General features: G+C 45.2%; 1 protein-coding gene and 1 long non-coding RNA gene across 53 annotated transcripts in view; one reads left to right on the forward strand and one right to left on the reverse strand.

Annotated features, from left to right (window-relative positions):
• Positions 1-27,189, reverse strand: part of NFIX (nuclear factor I X) — a 5,476,577-nt gene that overhangs the window by 1,798,680 nt on the left and 3,650,708 nt on the right. The gene's annotated exons all lie outside the window — the stretch shown is intronic.
• The window catches only part of LOC144826379 (uncharacterized), a 102,332-nt gene continuing 101,304 nt past the window's right edge, over positions 26,162-27,189 (forward strand). For 2 of the 3 annotated variants that reach the window (XR_013609812.1, XR_013609808.1), the window contains exon 1: positions 26,242-26,372. This is a non-coding gene — a long non-coding RNA (uncharacterized LOC144826379). Of the gene's footprint in view, positions 26,212-26,241; positions 26,373-27,189 lie in introns of those variants that run through there. The other variant, XR_013609814.1, reaches the window with a different exon arrangement.

A 27,189-nucleotide genomic window follows, 5' to 3' on the forward strand; every position in this document is an offset into this window, starting at 1 on the left:
TATATCCTCTGGAACAAATGGAAGAAAAAGTTCCAGAGTCTATAATGATTGGATTAATTCGTAGGAATTTAGTATTAAAGGATTGGCATACAGAGACCTCTAAATAATCAGCGACACTCGGGTTCACTTTTTTAATGGGTGAAGGTGCTTGGTCCTGAGTTGAAGAAGTTTCCAAAGCTGGTTAAATAAAATAAAACCCTCCTTATTATTTAGAGAGCCCTAACAACAACAAAATCAAGCTGGCTTGTCAAGTCACTTTGAGAAGTCTTTCATTAAACCTTCCATAAAGCAACAACAATCTGCCAAGTATCAGAAACAAGGCAAAGGGGCTGTAGGGAAGTCTCAGCAGAAACACACATATCAAATTCCCAGAACCGACACAGTTCTGACTATGCCAACACTGTCAATGGGAGGATGGATCCAGCACTTCAAAAGTAAATGGGAGGAGGGAGTCTAGTTTAGATGAATGGAAGAGACTAATAATATAACTAGGATACCTAAAAGACTTTGTGTGTTCCCTTCCAGAGTCAGCAGTGAAATCAACAGCATGAGCTACCATCAAGAGATATATTCAGGTGCTTCACGGGAAAAAGATGGTGGTACCAGTTTTGGAGAAGGGAACCGGAGTGTATACCATAATGTTCCTAGTTCCTAAGGTTTCAGGAGGATTGATTATAGATTTGAAATCCTTGAATGTGGGTGAAATCTCTTGCATTAAAAAGGAAGGCTCTTCAGAAAATCATTCAGCTGGTTCCTCAAGGACGTTTCTTGATAGTGATTGTTCTGATAGATGCTTACTTCCACGTGCTGATAGCTGTGTCACTCCAGAAGAACCTGACATGCTGCATCAGCAAGAAGCATTCTCAATTTAGGGTTCTTCTATATTGATTGAAGACAGCCCCTTAGGTGTTTATGAAAATGGTATCTCCACTGGTGACTCTGCTCCATCTTAATGGATAGAATGTATATCCCTACTTGAACGATTTGTTTCTCTGTGCACCAACAAAATAGAAAGCTCTAAAATCTGTAAAGAGATGTCTGAACAACCAAGGAGTTGATATTTATTGACGCAAAGTTCAACACACTAAAACACATGGTATTGCCTCCAAACCAGACAGCTGTGGAGATCCAGGAATTGGTAAGATTGTTCCTTCAGAGAACGAAAGTTCCAGTTACAACTTAGGTTCAGACTTCAGGGTCTGATGAAATCTTATATTTTCCTAGTTCAGTAAGTCGTATTCACTTCTATCCAATTGTCCTCCAACTGTACTCACATTGTCATCTGATGTCTCAGGAGTTTCACAAACTAGTATCAGTTTCTCTTCGTGTAAAATAGGAACAGTGGTCATGACTGGATTGGGAGTACCTAAAAAAGGATTATCTCTTCATCTGGAAGGAACCATGTATCGATATCACAAATGCAAGTTTCTTCGGATGGGAGACACATTGAGGAACTATTAGGTGCAGTGAAGTTCCAACTGAAGGGAGTTGACTGCAGTGGAAAAAGTGCTGAGATGTTTTCGGAGTTTCATATAGGGATAACATAGAGTGATTCTAATAAGACAATTTGATAACTGTATCTAATGTGAACTGTTAGGAACAAGAAAGGCATCCTTGGCAGATATTGCTTAGCAAACCTTGTCTGAGGTCGCTGGGACCTTATATGGTCTGCTAGTGGTTGGTACTTGTCTACACTGATTGGTGGTTGTATCTGGTGTTTCTATTGGATTAGGGTTAATGTCCTCATTCGTTGGGTATTTTAGGGTTCTGATTGGTTTTTGGGTCTGTGATTCAATCATTGTAGGGTTGGTACTAGGGCTAGGGTTAGGATTTCTATTGGAAGTAGGGACTAGGGCTTCCTATGTTATTGGTTGTTGGGAGTAGGGAGGGACTAGGGCTATGGTTAGACCTTTAATTGGAAGTAGTGATTAGGGCTTCTGGTGTGATTGGTTGCTGGATTAGGTGTGGGACTTAGAGTAGGGTTAGGCTTTCTATTGGAAGTAGGGACCTGGGCTACCCATGCCATTGGTTGCATGGACTTGTTTTGGGACTACTGGTAGGGCTAGGGCCTTTATTGGACGTAGAGATCAGGGTTTTTGAACTGATTGGGTGCTTGGACTAGACTAGATTAATGTAGCAGCATGCACTACAAACCCAACCAAAGCACATCTACACACCCTCCTTTTAACTCATCCAAAAGCCTCCTCCTACTGCTAAGACCTAAAAACAAAAACAAAAAACCTTCACTCTTTTATCCCTCGACTATCCTTTTCAATCGAAATTAACAGACTAACGTGGTCTCTCCTCAAATTCCATATTAAACTATACTAATATACTACCCAAATAACTGAATAACATATCCAATACTCAAATTACTTCATATTTTTTACTATACTAATTTTCAACAGTAATCCTTTATGGGTTCCGGAGTGGCGTGCTACTCGCCAGAAAAGCGCTTCAACACCCATCAGGGGTAACAAGTGCTATATGAATGCAAATCTTTCTTCCCCTTTTATCCCTCCGCTATCCTTCTCACTCCAAGTGACTGACTAATATCCACCACTGCAATTACTTCATATTTCACCACAAGAATTCACCACTAATCCTTTGTAGGCTTCCTGAATAGCGTGCGTCAACAAGCGCTATATAAATACAAACCTTTGTCCTCCTCTATCCTTCTGCTATCATTCCAAATCCAATTAACCGACTAACCTATCCACCACTTAAAATGTACTTGCATGTTTAACTATACTAATTAAACACTAATCCTCTATGGGTCCCGGAGTAGCGTGCTACTCACCGAAAAAGCGATTCGCCGCCTCGTCAGGGGTAGTAAGCGCTATATAAATGCAATTACAATACAATACAATATTGTTGCTTGAACGTGAATTTACCATGGAAAAATAAAAAACAAGAGGCATTTGGCAAAACAAGAACAGTTGGTTTAATTAATCGCAGAAGCCGGGAGAACAGGCCAACAGAGTCAGGGTCTGAAGACTGTTTCAAAGAACATGGTTTTGATCGTCATTTTATACATTTCACAAAGTGTCATAAAGCAATTTGTAAATTTTTTAGAACAGCAATCTGGGCCTAGTCATAGGACCATAAATCTAGTAATTTGATGAGAAGTGCAGGTGGGTCTCGAGCATCTGTGGACACAATGTTGGGTCAGTGGGTACCTGTCCAGATGTCTGACATGGGGAGTGCGTGATCACTGTGTCTAGTGTGATACGGGTTTCTGATTGGCTGAGTGTTTCTAACTTTGTGTGGTAACTGACTTTATGGTGTTTTGGGAACGCGCCCCTCCAGCTAAACGTGTTTTATTGGGGCCAATCTCCTAAAACCATTGTGGTGTCGCTGCTTATCTGTGGGATCGATCTAGGTTATCCTGTTCAAGCGTTTGCCTAAGGGTTCCGTGTCACCTCATCTGTAATCTTTCAATCAGTTGCTTCAGGCCTAGGTCGCAGTGCCTGCCTGACCACATATTTGTGACTTGGGGTTGATGGGGAGGTTATCTCACATGGATCCAACAACAGAGATGCACGTTGGTTGTTATACCTGTATATATCATGGAGTACATTGAAATCGGATTATTCATTATTAACAATATGTTGAGACGCAAGTTTCCATCCCAGATAATTAAACTGTTTTCTTTGGTATTGCATATAATATACAGGTGATTAGGTGTCCAATACCTCGATTTCTTTCCAATGGAGAATAACTAACTAGTTCAGAATTATTGCTCCAAGTTTCCAGAGAGAGTAGCATGGGGGTGGATGCGCCTTTAGTCAAGTTCTCACAGATGTTTTTATTTTCCTCGGAGTCCACTAATTCCAAAGGTTTTGCTGAAAAGAAGAGCTCACTCTTAGAAAGTGATGATGTTAGCCTGGTTCTGACCGAGGAGGTCATGGTCTCTCATGTTAAAGTCCATGGGCAAGGGAATGCCCAGACGTGGGTCCCGTGCTCACTTTACCACTGGATTCAAGCTAGCCTGGCTGATGACGGCTGATTAGCTAGAAACCGGTCCCAGGATGCTTGTTTCCGGTTCAGGGAAGACATGGAAGACATGGCTTGGCAGTTTGGGCTGGACTGTTCCCATGAGGCACAGGGTCAGACTGATTTGCATATGGCCATGTCTGAACTGGGGTGGCGGAGTGAGCTAAAGAATGATGATGGATTAAACCCAGATCAGTTGACTGGGGGTGAGTGCTTGCAGTGTTCGACACTCCGTCCATCATCTTTGGTTTTGCAAAGTCCATGGCAATGTCATCACTAAAGATTCTTCCTCAGCATCTCTTTCTGATGAATGACGTGTATTGTTAATTCCCAGACCATCTACATCATTCGGTCTGGAAGCTGAGAGACAAGGGTTGCAAAGCAAGGTAATACTACCATATCTAGAAGAGGCAATTCATAAATCACGTAAGCCATCAACTTTGTGATGACCATTTGATTCAAGCCCTGGAGTGTAATTGTCAATTCAACAAACCAAAGCATTCGCTCAAAATCCAGATGGAATATACAATTTAAACAGGTTTTTCTACATGTCACTCACTCCCCTTAAAAGTATTGCAGCTTTGCCATGTGATAGAAACTATTACTACAACAAAACGAACTAATGAGCAGGAGGAAAGAACTTCTCACTGCGAGAAGACGAACAGTCCTTAAGTCACAGATAAAAATACATAAACTTACTTCTGAAGTCACTACTTTCTGAAAATCACGCTTCTGATTGCAAGTATTTAAAGCAAGACTACGCTTTACTAGGAGATGCAGAAAATATGAAAATGTACACCACTGAACACAATGGTCCTGGCCAAAGAAACCATGAAACTTAGCATGCATTTTAAGGCGATTCAACACTTCAGGTTAGTACAAGAATAACAGTAAATCTCAGTTATGTATCAGTGCAATTCAAGGCATGTATGTGTAGAGAAACCTTGGTATTAAGGAAGCAAGTATAGACAGTTCTGTTTTTTCTGTGCCAACAACCATCTAATTTGCAATTTTATCAAAGGTTTCAGCAAGATTTTTCAGTTTCCACCTTGAGATCTCAATGGGCGTCATTTAAAGCCTTCACAGATCATGGCAAATCTAGGACTAGGAGTTATTTAAAATAGGTAAGTCCTTTACAAACCCTTCAAAAATGTGCATTATACCTTCACCATTTCAATCCCGCTGCAATGAGTTGCCCAAGTTCTTTCTTGATAAAGTTACAGATATCTACGCTACCTTTGCAGATAAAGTTGAATATGATAAGATCTCCGCTGTACCTGGTTCTCTCAGCCCATCTAGCAACACTTTATATGCTTTCTCTCCGGTTAGGAAGGTGTGGAAGGACTTATGAAGGAAGGTGTATGAAAGTGCCTCTTTTAGCATGGTTAGCACCCACTTTTTTTGCCTGATGTGATTTACATCTGTAACTGCACTTGGTCCCTGCTAAACAGGTTCCCAGTGCCAGATCTCTTTCCCCAAAACTGTACCATGATTGGTACAATTTCAGCCACCTCTATAAGTATCTAGTAAATGGTACCACTGGTCCCTAGGGTAGGTGTACTGAAGAGGGTCCTCGAAAGCGGCAGCACTGTTTGTGCTACCCCAGGGACCCACCAAGGCTATGCATTGTGCCACTGCAGGCTGCTTGAATTGGTGCAGGAAAATCCGGAGAATTGAAATGGCACACAGTCCTGTGTGCCATGCCTCCCATGCACTGCATAAAGTATAGGTAAGCCACCCCTACTTGAGGCCTTCAGCCCTACGGTTGGGTGCACTATATTCTATGTGTGGGCCTGTCTGCATGAGCATATAGGGTTGTACAATGTCCAGCCTAATCTATGATCAGGGAAGCCATAAAGAGTAGAGGGGCTGGATACTCATCAACACGAGTTTCCTAGCTCCAAGATGGCTTCATTGATTTCTAAGGTGTTTGTTATCAAACATCTTGTCTTAATAAAACCTCGCTGATACCAGTGATAGATTTGTTAACAAATTCACACGGAGACCCTTTTAGAGGGTCCCCTGAAACTTAACCAGACACTGGTGGGGTCTCAGGCAATTTTTAACCAGCCTGCCACCACCAGACAAGTTTCTGATCTCATGGGGTGAGGGCCAGCGCTCTCAGAGGACAGAAAATATACCTGCTCTGAGAGTTTGGTATGCACACACACACCCCTTATCCTGCTTCTTATCTGTTTCTGTTCCTTCTTTTATGGTCTGTTTATGATATGGGTTGTGGTCCTTTTATTATGGGTTGTCCGGCTTGTGTAAGAAGGAATGTTAGGTATTTTGCATGCTTGCAAAAGCTAGGACTGCCCCTTATTTGTATGCTGAAGTTTGTAACCCTAAGCATATAAAAGGCCTCTGTTTTCTGTATTCTTCAGACTACCTCATTCAGTTGCTACGGCTTCCGTGTGACGTGGCCTCACTTATTAAATTTAATAAAGATGTCTTTTCATATTTTCAGCTTCTGTGCCAAGTTCTTTTTTTATTAGTAAGTATTCCCTAAGAATGAAGATTTTCATTTCTTCAAATGGCGCGGCCAACGTGGGCTTCATCAGAGAAGTGACTTTCTGAAGGAGTGATCTTGTCAGGAGACTGAAATCAACTGAGGAGGAGAGGATGGGACTCTGCTACTTTGTGCACAAGGATTCTGGAGATTCTCTGTCTTCGCAGCCCGGTATATTTCTGCTCTTCCTGATTTTGATCCTCCACATGATGTCACTCCTGACTGAGAACCTTTTTGGCGTGAGTATTCTAAAAAAGACCGTTAGGTCATGTAGAACTTGACATTTAGAATTTGGATAAACTTTTGATTAATAAGAATAAGAAGTACAAGTGGGTCGCTCCCACGACTTTGTTTGGTTTCTTGGTTTTGATTTGGTTATTGCAATTACCAAAGCCGAGGTTTTGGTTTCTTGGTTTTGATTTGGTTATTGCAATTACCAAAGCGGAGGGTCTCGTATATTTGCGAGTATATCGTTTTTGATAACCCCTTGAAGTTTGAAGCTAGATTAGTGAGCTATAAGATGCCTGGTCTTAGCAAATTTAGGACTGTAACTTTGGAACTTTGGAATTTGTGTTGGCCAACTTTGGATTTGTATAGGTTTGTATAAGTGAATTGCAATTTGTGTAGGCAGGCAATGAGGAGATATTTCTCCATTTGGTTTAGTTGAACGGTGCACGTACGAAAAGTACCTTAAGCACCACTTTGATTATAATACTTGCGTATTCCCCAGTATTTTTGGCATGCCTGCTCTCAAGTTCACATGGAAAAAATGTGTTGCTTTTTTGGAAGGTACCATAGTGTGATGTGAAGTAAATTAGCCGCCCCCCCCTAGCGGGAAATATCTAAATAGGTTTAGATTTACAAACATATTTCTTCCTTGGTGATTTTGTATCCCTAGGGAATTAAAATATGGCATAATACAAAATAAGGATCCTTTGTTCTGCGCAATGTTCTGAATGAAGATATGCAGAGCGATTTTTTGGTGTTCTGCTAGCCAAAGCTAGTGAATTGAGTGTATTTTCGCTTCTTGGATGTACATCAGTCTGTTGGATTGTTTTTGCAGTCTTTTGGAACACTATTGAGAAGCGTTTCTTGTAAATATGACTTACAACTAGTATTTGCAAATGGTTTGGTTTAAGTACAGTCTCTGGGCTGTCCTTGGTTTCTGTCCTGATTATTGAGTTGTGAGTTAAATGTGTGTTTAAATGTCTATGTGGTTTTCCCATTAGTGCAACTTCTGTAAGTAAATTGCGATTGTGCTATTGATGAAATGCATGGCTAAAAGCTCGCCGTATTGTGTGTCCTGAGTGTTTCACCCCTTTCTGTTTATGTCTGAAATGAGCTCAAATGTATGTTTGTGGTTTTTTATGTTTTCAGTCTATTAAGCAAAATTTTTAAATGCTTAAAAAAATAAAATTTAAATTCACATTCACTAGGAATAAAATGGCCCCCAAAAATGAATGGTGTGTTTTTGTAGAAAAACCAACTTATATCATTTCTTCATTATTTTGTATTACAGGAAGACATTTCAATTAAGGGTTTCCTCTCTTTAAGCATACGCATATTCTTGGCTCTGTTGCTAAATAAAAATTGTCCTTTTTAGAAAGAAAAATGTAGCGCCAAATTTTGTCATGTTTCAAGTTAGGCTTCTGTGCTTAGGCTTATAAATGAATGTGTCTAAAATGATAGGCAAGGGTTGCAGCTTGCTTTTATATGTGAAATTAGCAAAAAATGATTTGGTATATTAAAAATAATGATTAATTATGAAAAATAATTATTAAAAATAAGTGTTACAAAATTCGTTTTTTACTATTCATGGAGCTTAATGCTCATACTGTGACCTCCTAGCATTATAATTTAATTTGAGTTGTGTTGCACTGCATAATGAGGACATTAGCATATGACATCTTACCTAGCTCCGGCGTAACAAACTCATTTTTCTAAGGATTTACATGGGATATGTCTAATGTCCAATCTCTGTAATTTGTAAAGAACATTCTGAGGATGATTAATATGTATCACAAGTATAGGATATTTATTTTTAAGTGCCCCAAACATCAAAGTCGAATTTGGGTAAAATAGACCATTTAAAACCGCATTCTTGCCATTTATGATAGCTTTAAAGTGTTTTAGGCTTCAGTAAATGCATACATTTAGGTATAATACAAATTTGCAGACTGCCCCCATTTGGGGTTTGCTTTTAAATGACCCAGTGAGATCCATTTAAGGTTGATGAAATGAGTACCATTGCAATAAGCATTTGTTCTAAAAACTGGTATGTGTGTTATTAGGTTCTGTGAATTATTCACAGTAAATGTTGTTTAATAATCTGGGAATGGAGATCATTTTTAGCGCCTGAAAAAGAGAAAATATTTTTCAAAATAGAGTGAATTATTGCAGGTTAGGAGGAATTAGGAAGGCATTTCGTCTTTGGCAGCCTCAGAATGATCAGAGGGTGGGGGCTAGAAAAAGCTGCAGAGCTGGCTCAAGTCGCTGAGATGCTATCTTTAGTTTCCCTGTAAACAATGGAAGGAGGCTGTCATGTTGACATTTGTGACCTTTTTAATTAGGGTATTGTCTCTGTGGAATGCAGAATGACCTTGCTAAACGGGCCTCTAAAAGGAAGGGTTTCTGGTTTCTCCGTAAGAACATCAATAAAATTAAACAACTTAATTCCATAGTGACAATATAAAAAAAAGGGTTTCTTTCAAAGTCCCAACATCGTGCTAAATGCTCTGCAGAACTGATACATTTGTATCTCTGTTCTGGAAAAATAATGTCCGCTGGTTGCTTTATTTGACAGAAAATAAAGCATTGCATTAAGTCTTAGACAGAAAATAAGACAAAGCTTTTTATTGAAATTTTGAAGGCTACATGCCTAAGGGAGAACGATTTGTCAATTAAGAATTATTTTTTACAGTGGAAATTGTGGCCCAAAGATAACATGGAGTGTCAGTGAAAGAATTTTACTTTTGGAAAGTTAAAATGGCTTAATGTTGCAAGCTGACTGACAAGATGGTAACAGTTAAGTAATGGAAATTTATTTTTGTGTCTGTTCATGTGTATTATGTTTTGTATTCTGATTAAAAGTTATAATTGATGTCTGTTTGTTATGAGAAATGTCTCTCTTTTGTGTGTTGTGTATTTTTTTTTTGCTTCTGCCCACAGATCATTCATGGATTGTTCTGGGTGATTTTAAGGCTGACAAGACACGTGAGTTTGGTTGGTTAAAAAGGGATGTGTTTTTGCATTGGTCCTATCATGAATTGTTCCTGCGGGTCCTGTGTGTCAGAAGAGACATAGTGGGTTGCATTTGACAGCCAAATGTCCGCTAAATGGTGATTTGCTGTCAAAAGGAGGGTGAGGATTTTAAACCTGACAAATTAAGCAAGCCCAAATAGTGAGTTTTGGGCTGCAGGTTCACAGTGCATAAAGTAAAGGACTTGAAGTGTGTGCGTCGCCGCTCATTTACATATGCTATTGTCTTGTCTATGTTTTTTGTGCTTGATATACAGCAAGTATATCCGATGGCTTGACATGTGCGTTTTGTACATTTTTTTTGTGCATGTTTTTGTTTTAGGTTGCTGCTTTTGATACTATTACAAGTTTACCTGTGTTGTGAAGGGATATACATGACGATGTGTATCCTGCAAACAGTTGGGTAGATTTGCTTTGACACTAAATTTCACAGAAAGATAGACAAGACTTCATCAGTGTATGTCAAATTTGGCTTTAATGGTATTTGAAGGAAAATAAAAAAAGAGATATACAGAATCAAAGAGTGTCACATGCTGTTTGTCACGTACTGCCCCTCCCCTTAAGGAACAGGCAGCCCTAAATTTATGTATCCTGATTGGACGTAAGGATAAATTATAGATTTGTGACTCTTGTACATGGTGACCTAATTTCTATATTACATTAGTCAGTTTTGTTCTGCTTCCTAAGTAGTGTATGGCTTTGTATTATAAAGGAAACAAGGTTTCATTTTTCCCTGAAGAAGGAACTGGAACATTAGCTGAGATTACCGTATATGGTTTAGCGGCCAGCGGTAGAGCTAACATTTTTGAACTATTTTTTGATTTTTGTTCACCCAAGTAATTTCTTGTTCTTCCTATAGATTTTTCTTTTTCTCCCCTGACCGATGTCGCATAGTGCCTAGCGTTTGGGGATTTTAGCTGTGACCTAGTCCCATTTCTCTTTTCCATATTCCTTTCACTAGTCAGCCCTTTTATTATTGTAGGTGTATTGTTTAGGTTCACACTTCCAGATTGCAGTAATGTACTAGGAATCCCCTATATTATGTATAATTCCCTTTTGTATGACTAGACTGGTTTTTAAGAGTTTTCTTTAGGCCTAACTCTATGTTTTCCAGTCTAACCGTCATGGTAGTGATGGACTGGTTAACTGACTCAATGCTATTATAAGACAAGTTTCCACATTTTGATCATTAGCCTGTGTATTGCATAGTGCACTTGATGCACAGTTATTAAAGGGAGGTATCTACATGTCCCTGATAATCTGTATTATGTGATTTCTCTTTTCAAATGTTTTAGATAAGGAATTTAGGAAAACCTATATGTAATTATTGAGAGAAAAAATGTGTTTACCCCATTAGACGATGTCACTATGTGTGAGGACATCCATTTAGATAAAATTCTCATATAGTTATCTACCCTTAGATGGTAGAGGATATGCTCTCACATGGAAACCCAATTGAAGAAATTAGAGGCACTGTTTTGCTTATTGCCTTTGTCTTTATATTCTATGAGAATGACAGTGTGTTCTAGACCAGAATTGTCTCATGGCGTATGGCCACTCCCTCGCAGATTGCAGGCTACCTGCTTGCAATCCTCTTGTTAAAAACAAACTGTTTTTGTACTAAATTGAAGGAAAATAACAAATGTGTCCCATTTCCTACGTCACTAGGTTCTGCGGGATTAAGTCATAATAACATGCGGACCTTTAATGAAAAGCTAATTCCCATCAGTGACAGTCCCAGCACCCAGACAGTGATCGCCAGCGTGTCATCAGTGATATCTCCAACGTATTGTACTTGCTTCATCAGAAGGCGTTGAACATCAGAAAAGAAGGAGGAGCTGGTTTTGCCACAGAACCAGAGTTTCAGTGCAAAAGAGAAGGATTCCAGTTATTTTAAGTTTTTAGTTTTTCACCTGTCATGTGCTGGTAACCTCTGACAGTAGGCAGTCCATAGAGCCCCTTGGCCTGAGTTTTGGCCACACACCCCTTTTCTTTGCTCCAACGGAAAGGCAGTGCACCAGAGGATCCAGGATTGGAAAAAGGCACTACATTGTGGTACCTATGATTAAATGGAAGAGCAACCCAAGCATCCTCTGACACTGAAAAGCGAGTGTTGGAGTCTGAAAGTGTTGCTGAGTATGAAAGCCTGTTGCTCTTTCCTGATTAATAGTACTTGGGTCTGCATGAGATGATCTGTGCCCATGATCAATGGAGAGCACACTATCTGTAGTGCCTGCCGCAGAGGAGAGATATTGGTGCACTGCCTTGAGACATTGAGACTTTCAAATAAGCTGCGAGTGTTTGCCAGGAGGGCACTCCAACGGATACTGAGAAGGACCATTTTCATGAAAGACCTGAATGAAGAGGTCCATGCGGAAGAAAACAACACAAGAGGACTTGATGTACAATAAAAGCCTGCCGGAGTGGCTTGGACAGACTCTGGGTATTTCCCGTGCAATTGCATAAAATGGGTGTTAGGAGACTAATTTTTGCTGTTTTGCTGGCATTGTTTTAAAGTAGTATTCTGTTTAGTAAAAGAAGAATAAAGTCCATTCTCTGTGGAAGAGTATCCCTTTTCATCTGAGAGCATTAATAAGGATCACCATTGTTTCACCTGAACATATAATAAGTTACTGAAATGCATAGGAGCCATAAAAAATGTTACTAGATAATTTTAGGATTTGCTTTCTGCTTAGGGTTGTGAAAAATTATAATTTTGTTTGTAATAGTGGTCATTACTTTCTCCTGTTGTCTATATGTTCTTAATAACGTGTTTTCTAGTATTTTTAAGCATGACGTCTTTTGTGGGTTAAATTGTTTTTGCTACCCAATTGACATCTGTACCCACCTCCCAACCTATGTCTCTTCCTACTGCTACTTCTTTGCATTCTTTCCATACTTTACGTGAACATGAACTGGTTAGGAGGTCAGAGTTTACTAATAATTCCTTTGTACAGCTTCTGCATCAACACCAGTTAGTAATGAACACCACTAATTGTTGGGTGTGTGGTCTTATGCCACATACTACAGATAGAGGTATTCCCTATTTGGTTCTGCCATTTAGTTACAATGGGTCTGTATGGGCATATCAGACTATGTTTATTTATGCCAACGAAGTCTATCCCTTGCGTTCCATGAAAGATAACTCAAGTAATAATGCCTTAGTGAAGGGAATAACGGATAATATTGACATCGATTCAGATACAGACTGAGTGATTGCCTATGTAAGGGCAAAAGGAGGGTCTGAGGTTCTGTGAATTCTGAACCCATGGGTTCCATTTTGTGTATGGCAGCCATTTTGTGGTTGCCCTCACATAGGCCATGATTGTGGCTGAAACTAGTCTTTTGAGGACATGTATACCTTAGCTCGAGTTCATGCTGACTCCTGTTTGACCTGAGTGAACTGACCCTGTTGCCTGACGCTGACCTTGTTAAACCAGTTCCTGCCCTTTAGCTGATCAAAATTGAGGATCAAAGCACAGGACATTGTAGAGTTTGGTATGCACACACACACACCCCTTATCCTGCTTCTTATCTGTTTCTGTTCCTTCTTTTATGGTCTGTTTATGATATGGGTTGTGGTCCTTTTATTATGGGTTTGTCCGGCTTGTGTAAGAAGGAATGTTGGGTATTTTGCATGTTTGCAAAAGCTAGGACTGCCCCTTACTTTTATGCTGAAGTTTGTAACCCTAAGCATATAAAAGGCCTCTGTTTTCTGTATTCTTCAGACTACCTCATTCAGTTGCTACGGCTTCTGTGTGACGTGGCCTCACTTATTAAATTTAATAAAGATGTCTTTTCATATTTTCAGCTTCTGTGCCAAGTTTTTTTTTTATTAGTAAGTATTCCCTGAGAATGAAGATTTTCATTTCTTCAGGACCTGGATTTTGGCGCTGCCCGGAAACTGAGTGTGAGATCACTGGTGAACGGGATTCAGTGGAAGCCCTAGCGGAGGTGAGGAGAGGGGAAGACTGGAAGTGAGGCTCCGGTAACAACGAGTGACCCTGCGGTGAAGGAATAAGCGCCCAGGGCTTAAGCTGAACATACAGTGGTACGGGCCACTGCCGGTGCCTGTATGAGCACAGGTCGCACTGCGGAGCTGGAACCAGGCGGACGATAAATGTGCCCAGGCTAATACATGGAGTGACGAGAACCGACACATACCCTACCTTGCAAGCTGCTGTGGAGGATAGCAGTTTCCGTTTCCCTGACTGTCTGACTGTAGGCACACAGGGACAAAGGTGTACGTAGCCACCATTTTCTGGAGCCTGGAGTATTCTGGCGTGGGTGGACGGCCTCCAGGGCGGACAAATTCTGATGGTTGTGGGGAGGAGATATCGGCACAAGGAAGATCCGCATTACAGGCATCAATCGGCTGGGGCACAAGGAGGCACACTAAAAGCGGATCGCCGCAGCGCACCAATTTGCAGTGAGTGAGAGTCGGGAGGGATTACATCGCGTCAGTGCAGACGCAGTGGCCATGTGGCAAAACTGTTACTCAGAAGGAGGGTCCGGAGTGGGACCGGATTTCGGCAGTACTCCCCACTCCTGATGCGGGGGTAAAAAGTCCATTTACAGGCACTAGTCAGAAAGGTCATAACACAAGCGTGCCATGCATTAATATTGCCATCATTGTGTAGATTGCTCATCACAGCACAGTTAATACCGTGATTTGCAGAGCGGGATTGGAGGCAGAAGAGTACGACACGTACTGGGTGGAAGGAGTGACATCCACCGTGAGGCAATCGATTGTTTTTCCAGTGCGCCCACACACGCAACATAAAGAACCGCGAAGCTGGGTACTACTGAGGTGGTAGCATTACCCATTGTGGACCACGTTGGCAGAGGGTATCGTGGAGCGGGAAGTCCTCGCGTTGCCTGGTAGGCAATAGAGCAAGGATCTGGAGGGAATTTGCAAGTAGCGACGAGCTCCACCCCCCATAACACATACTGAAAAATGGAGCTGTGGATTAGTGCCTCAACATCCTGTGCAGGCTACTATTGTGACGTCTACAAATCAGTGGTGATATCCGGCTGTGGAGTGGTCTGTAAACGTGGTCCGGTGCTAGAGCAGGAACCTCTGTATTGGGACTCCATCATTGGGCCTCTCGCACGAGTGAAAGTGGTAGGCCACCATGGGAAAGCCGGATACACGCCAACCAAGACTGAACTTCGACAAGAAAGCTGCTAAAGGGGCGAACGGAGCCACGAGCCATCAAGAGCAGTCTGAAGAACATACAGCAGGTCAGCCACCAGCCGAGGATATCAGGGAAATGTTTAAAGATCTCAAATCTAGTCCTCAAGGCCTGGATACCAAGATGGATTCACTGGCGGAAAGGATGGATAGAATAACGCAGCGAGTTGAAAAACAGGAGGGCCGCCTCAGCGTGCTGGAAACAAGAGTGACGGAAACGGAAGAGGGACAGACGGAAATGGACAAGAAACTGCGGGCCATGGATAGCGTTCTGTATGCAATACAACAGAAGAATGAGGACTTGGAAGCTAGGTCTTGAAGGAACAATATACGAATTACAGGAATTGCGGAAACAACAGACATCCAGAATATGGAGAAATACGTGGAGACGATGTTGACGGACCTCTTCGGATCAAACTTGTCCGCCTTGTTTCTTATAGAGCGAGCGCACCGCAGGCTGGGTCCCCGACCAAGACCTGGCGCACCGGCTCGGCCAATATTGGTTAGAGTATTAAACTACAGGGATCGCGACACAATACTGCAGTTGTTCAGGGAGAAAGGTGATATACAGTACAGACGGAATAACATTGCACTATACCCAGACTTCATACTCCAGGTGCAGGCGGCTCGGAGGGAATTCATCCCTGCCAAGAAACTTTTTCAGCAACTAGGAACCAAATATGCTTTAATATATCCCGCCAAACTGAGAGTCCAGGAGCCCGGAAAGCCAACTTTTTTCATGGAAGCAAAGGTTGCGCTGACTTACGTGAAACAGTTGGCAAAGGAGCACAAGCAGCGAGAGACGACCTGGGAGTCACAGACTGTCAACAATCTGAGTGACAATGATTGATGGTCCTGACCCAGTGAACAGATTACGCAGATAAGTATCACCCGCTGACCACTGTGATACTATGTATTGTTGCACCTGACTGTAGGTCAGCATGCCAGACTTGAATATGCTCACAAGAGACTAGGTTATAAGTTGTTTTACAAAAATTAATGTATTACTGTTGGTTCGTGAAACAGTCTGGTCACGTGGTCCATGGCCGTAGGTTGCATACTCGGCCACCCTGACTCGAGTGCAGGGGAGTGTCGCCAGCAAACTCACATACCCCGCTGGGATGATTCCCTTTTGTTCACTACTGTGGACCGTATATTTATAGTTCTGGGGGAAGGGGGGGGGGGGTGACTCACAACCTATTTGGGGGGTTGGTGTGGGAGGGGGGGAGTTGGGTACTGCTTTGTTTAATCGATCTGCCTAGTCAAATGCCACAATTCCTTAGACAAAAATGTTTGGAATATATACGCTTATTCCTCTGGTTGGGCCAAGCACATGGATCTGACACGCAGAATGCTGTTTTCACGCTACTCACCTTTGATCACACATTGTTCACGTGTACGTTAGTAGCTAACCACATATATACACATCACATACACTCCCCATGACGACACTCACTTGTCTTTCTTGGAGTGTTAGGGGCCTGAATGATCGCAGGAAGGCCCGGCTAGTCCACTCTTATCTCTTAAAGCATGTAGTGGACATCTGCTTACTTCAGGAGACCCACCTAACAACCACAGCTGCTAACACGCTTAAGCATAACAGGTCGGGGGAGGTGGTGGACGCGGACTACTCAAATTATTCCAGAGGGGTGGCAATTCTTATTCGGAGCGGGCTACAATGGAAAACACATCACAAGATAATAGACGGTGAGGGGAGATATATTCTCTTACAGGGCACACTCTATAATACCCCGGTGGTGATTATAAACACGTACAATCCAAACACTGATAATCCCACCTTCTGCCAACACGTAAGGCAAAAAATTCAGACATTGGGAGATGTAGGCGGTGTTAGACAGACAGGAACGGCTCGCGATCACCACCCGAAGGCAGCTGAAATGTTAGCTGGAGTTATGGAAGACTTCAGCCTAGTGGACTCATGGAGAATACTCCACCCGAAGGTCAAGGAAGGTACATGTATGACACACCATCAATCAATCAATCATTTGTAAAGCGCACTACATACCCGCAAGGGTCTCAAGGGGCTGGGGGGGGAGGCGCTACTGATTGAACAGCCAGGTCTTGAGTATCCTCCTGAAGGTCAGCAGGTCTTGGGTCTGTCCTAGGCTCAGTGGGAGGGTGTTCCATTTCTTGGCGGCGAGGTGGGAGAAGGATCTCCCACCGGTGGTTGTTCTTCAGATGCGCGGGACGGTGGCGAGTGAGAGGTCGGCGGGGGGTAGCTGGCGGTTGGGGATGTAGAAGGAGAGCTGACTGTTGAGGTAGGCTGTGCCGGTCTTGTGGAGTGCCTTGTGTGTGTGGGTGAGGAGCTTGAAGGATATCCTCTTGTTGACAGGGAGCCAGTGCAGATTTATCAGGTGGGGGGTGATGTGGCCATGGCGTGGTACGTCGAGGATCAGTCGTGCCGAGGCTTTTTGGATGTGCTGTAGTGGTTTGATGAGCTTGTTCGGGGCTTCCCACGTAGAGGGTGTTTCCGTAGTCGAGTCTGCTGCTGACAAGGGCCTGGGTGACTGTCTTTCTTGTATCTGGCAGCATCCATCTGTAGATCTTGCGGAGCATGCAGAGGGTGTTGAAGCAGGAGGAGGAGACGGCGTTGACTTGCTTGGTCATTGAGAGCGTTGAGTCGAGGATGATTCCCAGGTTGCGTGCGTGGTCTGTTGGTGTTGGGGCTGCCCCCAGTGCCGTCGGCCACCAGGAGTTGTCCCACGCTGAAGGGTTGGAGCCGAGGAGGAGGACCTCCGTCTTGTCCGAGTTCATCTTTAGACGGCTGGTCTTCATTCAGTCGGCGACGGCCTTCATTCCTTCATGGAGGTTGGCTTTGGCGGTGATGGGGTCCTTGGTGAGGGAGATGATCAGTTGAGTGTCATCGGTGTAGGAGATTATGTTGAGGTCGTGCGGTCGGGCTATGTGTGCGAGCGGGGCCATGTAAATGTTAAACAGCGTCGGGCTGAGGGAGGATCCCTGGGGTTCGCCACAGATGATCTCGGAGGCTTTGGAACGGAATGGGGGGAGGCGGACGCTCTGGGTTCTGCCGGAGAGGAAGGAGGTGGTCCAATCCAGAGCCCTGTCTCGGAATCCCTGCGGCATGGAGGCGTGCGCGTAGTTTGCGGTGGCAGACGGTGTCGAAGGCGGCAGAGAGGTCTAGGAGGAGGAGTGCTGCGGTCTCGCCGTTGTCCAGCAGGGTCCTGATGTCATCGGTGGCGATGATGAGGGCAGTCTTGGTGCTGTGGTTGCTGGGAAACCCTGACTGGGAAGGGCCAGGATTCTGTTTTCTTCGAGGTATCGGGTTAGCTGTCTGGTGATGATTTTCTCGATGACCTTGGCCGAGGGGAAGCAGAGAGATGGTCTGGAAGTTCTTGAGGTCTCTTGGGTCTGCCTTAGGTTTTTTGAGTAGGGCGTTGATCTTGCGTGTTTCCAGATCTCTGGGAAACTCGCGGTCTCGAGGGAGAGATTGATGACGTTGCGCAGGTGGAGTGCGATGGAGCTGCTTGCTTTGTTGAAGACGTGGTGCGGGAATGGGTCTAACGGAGAGCCGGAGTAGATTGTGTGCATGGTCTTGATGGTGTCATCGATGCTCCCGCTGGCCCAGGCTAGCAGGGGGTCGTGGTCGATGGTGTGCGGAGGGTCTGTTGTGTTGCTGTCTGTTGGGGCTGTCTGGGTGTTGAAGCTGTTGTGGATGTCTGCTAACTTGCGGTGGAAGAAGGTGGCGAGGGAGTCGCACAGGGCTTGCGACGGCAGGATGTCGTTGGTGTTGGAGCTGGGGTTGGAGAGTTCCTTCATGATGTTGAAGAGCTCCTTGCTTTTGTGTGCGTTGTTGTCGAGGCAGACTTTGAAGGAGGTCCTCTTGGCCGCCCTGATGAGGTGGTGGAGGTTGCCGATGGCGTCCTTGTGTACTGCGTGGCTGTCCGGAGTTTGTTCACTGTGCCATTTTTTCACTAGTTTCCAGCAGGCTTGCTTGGAAGCTAGGAGTTCTGGGGTGAACCAGCTGGCCCTCTTGCCGGTGTCTCTGCGGGGGGGTTTATTCAGTGGGGCGAGGGTGTTGGCGCAGTCCTCGATCCAGCGTCTGAGGCTGTGGGCAGCGTCGTCGGTGTTGGAGGGTTCAGTGGGTGGGCTGAGAGCGAGGTTTGCATGTAGTTGTTCTTCAGTGATTTTGCTCCAGCAGTTTGGGGGATCTGTTGGGTGCGGTGGTATGTGGTGGGCTTCTGGAAGGCGAAGTGAATGCAGCGGTGGTCGGTCCAGAGGTGTTCAGTGGTGTGGCTGACTGAGACGTGCAGGCTTGAGGAGAAGACGGGGTCGAGCGTGTGGCTGGCGGAGTGGGTGGGCATTGTGACGAGTTGCTTCAGTCCGAGGTTGACGAGGTAAATCAATCAGGGTTGTGGAGTTGTTGTCGTTGTTCTCAAGGTGAAAGTTCAGGTCTCCGAGGAGGATGTAGTCGGTGGAGGTCAGGGCGTGCGTGCTGATCAAGTCGGCGATGGAGTCGCTGAACTGGGGGCGGGGTCCGGGGGGTCGGTAGACGAGGGTGCCTCTGAGGGTGGAGTTAGGGTCTGTGTGGGTCTGGAAATGCATGTGTTCGGCGGTGCTGAGCACGTCGTCGGTGCTAGATGAGACCCTGATGCTGTTCTTGTGGACGATGGCGATTCCTCCTCTGACTCCGTTGGTGCGGTCTCTGCAGGTGATCTTGTAGCCGTCTGGGATGGCTATGGCGATGTTGTGTGCGGAGGAGTCGTTAAACCAGGTCTCTGTCAGGAAGGCGATGTCCGGGGATGTTGTGTTGAGCAGGTCCCAGAGCTCGACGGCATGCTTGCGTGCGGAGCGGGTGTTCAGTAGTATGCATCTGAGGTGTTTCTTGTTGGTTTTTTTTTTATCTTTATTTGTTATTTTTTGGTTTACATCTCAAGCACAATAAATAAAGTAAGGTACAAGCATACAGCATAATCGCCCTATATTTTGAAAAAGTTTGCATATCAACTCCAGCAACCGGCAGGCTGTATAGCAATAGCGAAGATGGCGGAGGTTGCCTTGTCTACCGCTTTGGTAGTTACATTTTTGTTTAAACATTACTGAACTATAAAAGAACTCCCCCCCACGCCCCAACCCTGTCCCTCCCCAAACTCCCCCTCTCCCTTCCCCCTCCCCCGCTGCCGGGTCCATGGAAAGAATCAAAATAGGGCCTGAGTCCCGTGCTCCCTATGGTGGGTCACCGTGTGTCAATTCTTCCTGGTTCGGAGCCTCCCCCTATCCCACGGGTACTGATTCCGAACTGTTTTGTGTCAATTTGGAATCCTGTCCCACCAACTCCTCAAACATTACCCCCCAAGCCTGTAAGACCTCAGGTAGCTTCCCATCCCTCCTTGTATGCCGCATGTGTTCTTCCTCTGCCAGTGCCCATTCCCGCAGATCTGCCCTCCATTTCCGCAGGGTCGGGCCCTGTGGGGACAACCAATGAATTGCAATACGACGCCGAGCTGTAACCAGGCCTAACATTAGGAACCGCCTACTCACTCTTCCTTTGGGATCCCGGGGGATTAAGCCCAGGAGGCAGGGACACGGGTCCAGGTCTATTATCCACCCCAACACCTTCGTCAGAACCTCCAGAACCGACACCCAGTATGATTGGAGCACGGGGCACGCCCATACCATGTGCACAAAATCTGCCCGGGGACTGCGACATCTCGGGCAGTGGGAATCCCTGGTATTATCAATAGCCTGGAGACGTTTAAGGGAGAGGTAGGTCATGTGTACAATATTATATTGAATTTGTTTGAAGCGGTTGCTCACTGACACTTCCGCACACTTTCATGTATTCTTTCCCATTCACGGGGGGTAATCTCCTGTGGACACGCCTACTGCCCTTTATCTTCTATCGCCAAGGGCCGTAACCTTTTATCCTCCCGCCGAGCCCTGTAGATGTGAGTCACGAACTTCCGGCCCCCCGCCATTGCCAACATAGTGACCAAAGTATGGGTGTGCGCTGGAGCCTCCGGAAACGAGGGCCATAGTTGCCGCGCAGTCGCCGCTAGTTTAGCGTATTGAAGAAATTGTCCCGGACCGAGTTCGAATGCGGTAACTGCCTCTTGATAAGTGATACATTTATCATTGGGATATAGATCAGCCAGCATCAGGCAACCTCCCTCCGTCCACTTGTCTGTGGACATGACCCGTGCAATCCGGGCAAAGGATGGCATCAGCCATAGATCCAAGTCAGGGGCGAACGGCTTGTTGTAGATGAGGCTCCTCACCACTCGATCCCAAATCGTGGCCACCAACCGCACCAGAGGGGGGCTGTGATCTCGCCGCCCCCCACCTGCCATAGCAGCGCTCCCAACTGTCCACTCCCGTAAGTCCCTGCCAGCAAGGACCGCTCCCAAGAGGGGTCCGTATCCAACCATGCAATAGCATGTTGCAGTTGTGACGCGAAGTAATAAAGCTACAGATCTGGGACTTCTAACCCTCCTGCGCCCCACCTACGCTTCATGACCTCCAGACTCACCCTGCATCGCTTCCCGTTCCATAAGTATCGGAGGTGGTTGGGGTCTTTCTTGGCGGGTGGTTCGTCGGCTCTGAGGCTGGTGTAGCTGCAGTTCCGGCAGGTGAAGGGGCCGTGTGTGCGTTTCGGGGTGGCCTTGAAGCAGGTGTGGCTCCGTCTGGAGTTGAGAGCGTGCAGAGTGCTGGGGTCGTAGTGGCGGCGGTCGTCGTGGCAGGTGCGTGGGCCAGGATTTCTGGCGCTGCACACGGTCCAGTCGCGCAGACGGGCTTGCCTTAGGCGCGCCAACGACCGGCATATATGGGGCGGTGGGAGGGAGGAGCAGCTGGGAGGCGGGAGCAGTGAATTGGCAGTGGGCTGCCAGGGGGGCGGGGCCACAGCGGCGAGGGACAACGATGGTAACAGAAGGAAAAAGGGGCACAAAATCGAGGGAAAAACGAGTGGCACAGAAGGCAAAAGGGCACATAAAACGAGTGGAACAGAATGCAAAAGGGGCACAGAAACAAGGGAAAAACGAGTGGCACAGAGGGCACAAAAAAACGAGTGGAACAGAGGGACACAAAAACGAGTGGAACAGAAGGCAAAAGGGGCACAAAAACAAGGGAATAACGAGTGGCACAGAAGGCAGAAGGGCACTAAAAAACGAGTGGAACAGAGGGCAGAAGGGCACAAAAAACGAGTGGAACAGAAGGCAAAAGGGGCACAAAAATAAGGGAAAAACGAGTGGCACAGAGGGCAGAAACGCACAAAAAAATGAGTGGAACAGAGGGCAGAAGGGCACAAAAACGAGTGGAACAAAAGGCAAAAGGGGCACAAAAACGATGGAAAAACGAGTGGCACAGAAGACAAAAGGGCACAGAAAAACGAGTGGCACAGAGGCAAAATACAGAACACAGAAATACAGGGGCAGCTAAGAACAGAAGGCAGAATGGGCAGAGAGGCACGGGGCAGTGAGGGGAACAGAAGAGAAAACAGGGCAGAAACACGGGGGCAGCGAGGGGAACAGAAGGGAAAACCGGGCAGAGACACGGGGCAGCGAGTGGTACAGAAGGAAAGACCGGGCAGAGAGAGCACGGGGCCAGGGATGAGAACAGAGGGAAGAAAAAAGGGCACGGACCACGTACAGGCAGCGGGTGAAGACAGACAACAGCAGTCACAGACACAACAATGAAAATACAGGCAATACAATAAAAGCAATAAAGCGGAGGATGAACAAACCTACCAATGGCCTACCACTGGCCACCAGGGATGAGGCGCAGGTGGTAGCCTGCCGGTGGTGGAGGGCCTCGAACTTCCTCAGCAGCGGCAGCTGGGGCAGGGAGACAAAGGCGGTGCTATGCGGAGGGGGAGTGACCTACCTGGTGGGGTCAAGGGTCGCATGGTCCTGATTGGACTATTTACTTGTCTCTAAAGATCTCCATTCCTGGGTGGCGGGGGCTACACACCACTCACACACCTTCTCTGATCACGCGCCCGCTCAGATACAACTGCACATCCCACCATCGTATAGACAACCTTTTGCCTGGCGTTTTCCAACAGGTGCGTTACTGGATCAAGTTTTTCGGGAAGAACTGAGGGAAAAAATGGTCAAATACTTCACATTGAACGAGGGGACAGTGGACTTGCCAGGGACGTTATGGGACGCATTCAAAGTAGTAACTAGGGGACATTGCATAGCACTTAAAACGAGGGTACTCACGGACATACGTACCACACTAGACAGATTGGAACATGAAATTGGAGAGCTAGAGCGTTTGATCCAATCGTCTCCATCCTCTGCTGCTAAATCCCAGCTTAGATATAAATTAATGGAGTTTCAGACAGAGGCGGAGAGGGAAACAGCATCTGTACAAATACACACAAGCCAGGAGATATGGGGAAGGAGATTGAGCAGGCAAAACATTGGCTACACTGCTGCGGTCCCCAAGGGGGTCTAATTATATTACCGAAATACAGACAGACAATGGTGAGATGACTAGGACACAGTGTGAAATACTGCAAATAATGAACAATTTTTACCGACAGTTATACACCTTCTATACAAAATCCAGCCCAGTCAGGCATCACAGAATACCTAGATACCGTGACATTGGCATGGTTTAACAGGGGAGCCCCGGAATACAAGGACCTGCCGATTACTGTAGATGATGTTCGGCAGATGATAAGTGGCATGCCGGCCGACAAATCTCCAGGGGCGGATGGACTGACTGCGGTCTTCTACAAAGAATACGTTGACATTCTTGCTTTTCGTCTACTACAGGTGTATCTGGAGGCAATGGATACAGGTATTCTGCCCCCGACCCTTAGGGAGGCCACAATAATCACCTTATTGAAACCAGATAAAGACCCCACTAAACCTGATTCATATCCACCACTATAGGTAATTAATCTAGATGCCAAGATTTACGCCAAACTACTTGCCAACAGATTACAGCCGATGCTACAACAGATTGCATTACCAGATCAATCTGGGTTTATCCCGGGACTTGCAACGGCTCATAACCTACGAACAATTTTTGGACTACTGCACTATTTGGCTCCTCATGTCCAGGCAGTACCCGCACTCTTAGACACTACAAAAGCGTTTGACTCTTTGGAGTGGAAGTACCTTTTCTCCATTTTGACATGAATGGGATTAAGTCCTATGTTCATTAAGCAAATGCAAATAATATATAACACTCCAATGGCAAGAGTGAAGGTGAATGGGCAGGTGTCGGAACCGTTTGCTATCACGAGAGGGACAAGACAAGGTTGCCCACTATCACCACTGTTGTTTGCTATTGCTACCGAACCACTGGCGTCTAGGCTCCTTCAACATCACACACAATGGAGTATAGGCTTTACATCTAGGGGCTTATTGATATTCATGTATGCGGACGACACAACTATTTACCTAGTGAATCCCAAAGATAATTTCGACGTAATTATGAGGAAATTGGTTCGTTTTGGCGGGTTAACGGGGATACAAATAAACTGGGCAAAATACACGATGCTGCCACTTACAGATGAAACAGCCCCATGCGACACAGAGTTTCCTATACAATGGGCAATCGGTGAAATACGCTACCTTGGTATATGGATTAGTGGGTCAATTCAGGAAATATGTTTGGCAAACTATAGGAAGGCGATCGATCGGATTGAAGGTAGGGTTCAGCGATGAAAACAACTTCCGTTATCCCTGACTGGACATATAGCTATCACAAAAATGGTGATACTACCAAAACTCTTATATCTGTTTGTAAATAAACCAATGCCACTGAATATTAATTTTTTTAAACTTCTCCGCTCAATCTTCATTGGGCTGGTCTGGGCAGGCAAACAACCACGGGTTTCATGGAATTGCTTGACATTACCTTTTGCTCAGGGCGGGCTGGGAGCTCCAGACTTTGAACTCTATGCATATAGCGCACAGGCGCAATATCTACACTATTGGCATCATCCAACACCATACCAACCTCAAGTGGCGACAGAAATAGACAGAGTTGCACCTCTCCCACTGAATGTGGCAGTATATAAACCTTACAAGAGACCCCACATGGAAATAGATACAGTGGAAACAACGAGATAGGCATGGAAAAATATAGCTAAGAGAGCGAGTCAAGACAAACTGTATGCCCCGTCCATGCCACTGGGGGGAAATCCACTCCTAGCACGACTGATAGATGCAGCCACCACACTGAGGGCGAGGGCCCGTGATCTAACAAAGGGAAGTGATCTATATCCAGACGACACGTTTCTCTCCCTTCAGCAGATGTGCAACCAGCAAACTCTTTCGGCCTCAGACATGTTGTTGTATTATCAGATCAGAGCGGCCAGCAGGGCAAGATATAAGGGCTTCCCTCAAGCACCTCCCACATTGCCGGCTTTAGAAAACATACTATCGAACCCATCTCCCCGTAAGCTTATTACTCGTATTTATAACACGACACAAGAAACGTCTCCCATTATTTCAAACACGTCAAAAGCACATTGGGAGAGGGAATCAGACACGGCAATGACTGACAAACAGTGGTAATTCAGCTGTTCACAATTAGAACATCTTTCACCAAACTATAGACTGAGGCTCATACACTTCAATTTTTTGCAGAAAGTGTATCGAACACCCCTTCAATTGCATGGTATGGGCTTACATCCTGACACAAGATGTTGGAGATGCGGATAACTAGACGCAACATTCATACACCTGGCTTGGTATTGCAGGCCAATAGCGTTATTCTGGGTGGAGGTCGGTAGACACACTGGCAGCATCACCGAACAACAACTACAACTTATCCTATTTTAATCACTGTTCTTGACACATGCCCTAAACGTATACTTTGGATATGACATCCATCATATTAACTATAATCAAGAATACATGGCCGCACTTTGAGATTTTCTAATAATTTCCAATTGGTCCTGCAATCCCATCGGTGTGACTCTCTTTCAGTAGTGTGTATTCTCCTCGGTGTCACTCCCTTTCAGTAATGTGTATTCATTAACCCATCCCTTTGAGTTTCACTCTTCGTTAAATTAGACCCTGCTGAATAGGCCCAGACCTTTTACTTAATGATCATGGATGATTGTAGCGTGAGTGTCAGTCTTTTTTCCGTGGCCGCGCACGAATTGGGCTCGAATAGGGCCACGCATCCTGCCGACATTTAGCTGCTGCAGCTACGCGCGGCGATGACGCGCTGCCTTGGTACTTAAGGCCTTCAGACCGCCCGTTTGCACTGTCACTGACTGATGCGTGAGGTGACGGTTGGATCCGCGGTGAGTCACGAGACAGTGATTTTAGTTTTTGGATGGGGTTCGATTAGCGTAGTGGGTTAAGTGACAAGGTCCCTTCATTTCTCCTTATAGATTAAAGCACGGCATCCTTCCAACCTATTTAAGAATATACCAAGGAAACTTTGGATTGTACAAACCATCAGGTAAATCACTTTGGTGTTGCTTTTGAGATAATTGAGAGGTTCGCTCTAGTATCGCTCTGGTGCCCTTGTTTTGGGAGCATATGTTGGATTAATTATCCCTGGTACCGCGATTTTTCGATCCTAACTTGGTTATCTGTGATGTTGGTTATTGCGAGTCGATTAGCATGTTGGGGCCTCATTTCACTAAATACAGGTGCGGTCTCCGATTGACTAATACAGTGTGCCTTGCAGTTCCACGTGAGGCTAGGTTATGAGACCTTGTTTATTTGGACAACCATTGAATGATACATATCTTGACTCGATGTTATGCAACTATGTCTAAAGATTGTGTTATTGATCTTGAATCAAACGCTGATAAATGTGTGATCTGCTATATGATATTCATTCTGTTTTAACCTGGCTGGGTAGTATGTACCGCTTGTACATAGCACAGTGTATTTTACTTGGCAATTTATGTGAGACTATCTGATGGAAGCCCATTTGTTATATGTACCCTATTTCTTAGGTTGTAGCTCTCTGGATCACTGGAGCCCTAGGGCCCAACAAATCTTTCCTACGAGGCCACCCACTAACAGTGGCCCTTCTTTTTTTTTTCGGCAATGATTTGTATCTTTTGGAATTTAGTAGTAGGTGTTATATACAGCCCACTTCGATTCATTCGATTTCTTCAATTCTAGGTGCCCTCTCCCGCCCCTTCCCACATTCACCAGTCCTGATGAAGACCCCACAGTAAGGTGTAATTGAACCTACAACCACCAGGGGACGAAACGTCGACAAACCTTCTGTTTGACCTACCCAAGAACAACAGATCATTCTT

This window comes from Lissotriton helveticus, chromosome 1_1, assembly GCF_964261635.1.
Source record: "Lissotriton helveticus chromosome 1_1, aLisHel1.1, whole genome shotgun sequence".
In the NCBI taxonomy this organism is placed as follows: domain Eukaryota; kingdom Metazoa; phylum Chordata; class Amphibia; order Caudata; family Salamandridae; genus Lissotriton; species Lissotriton helveticus.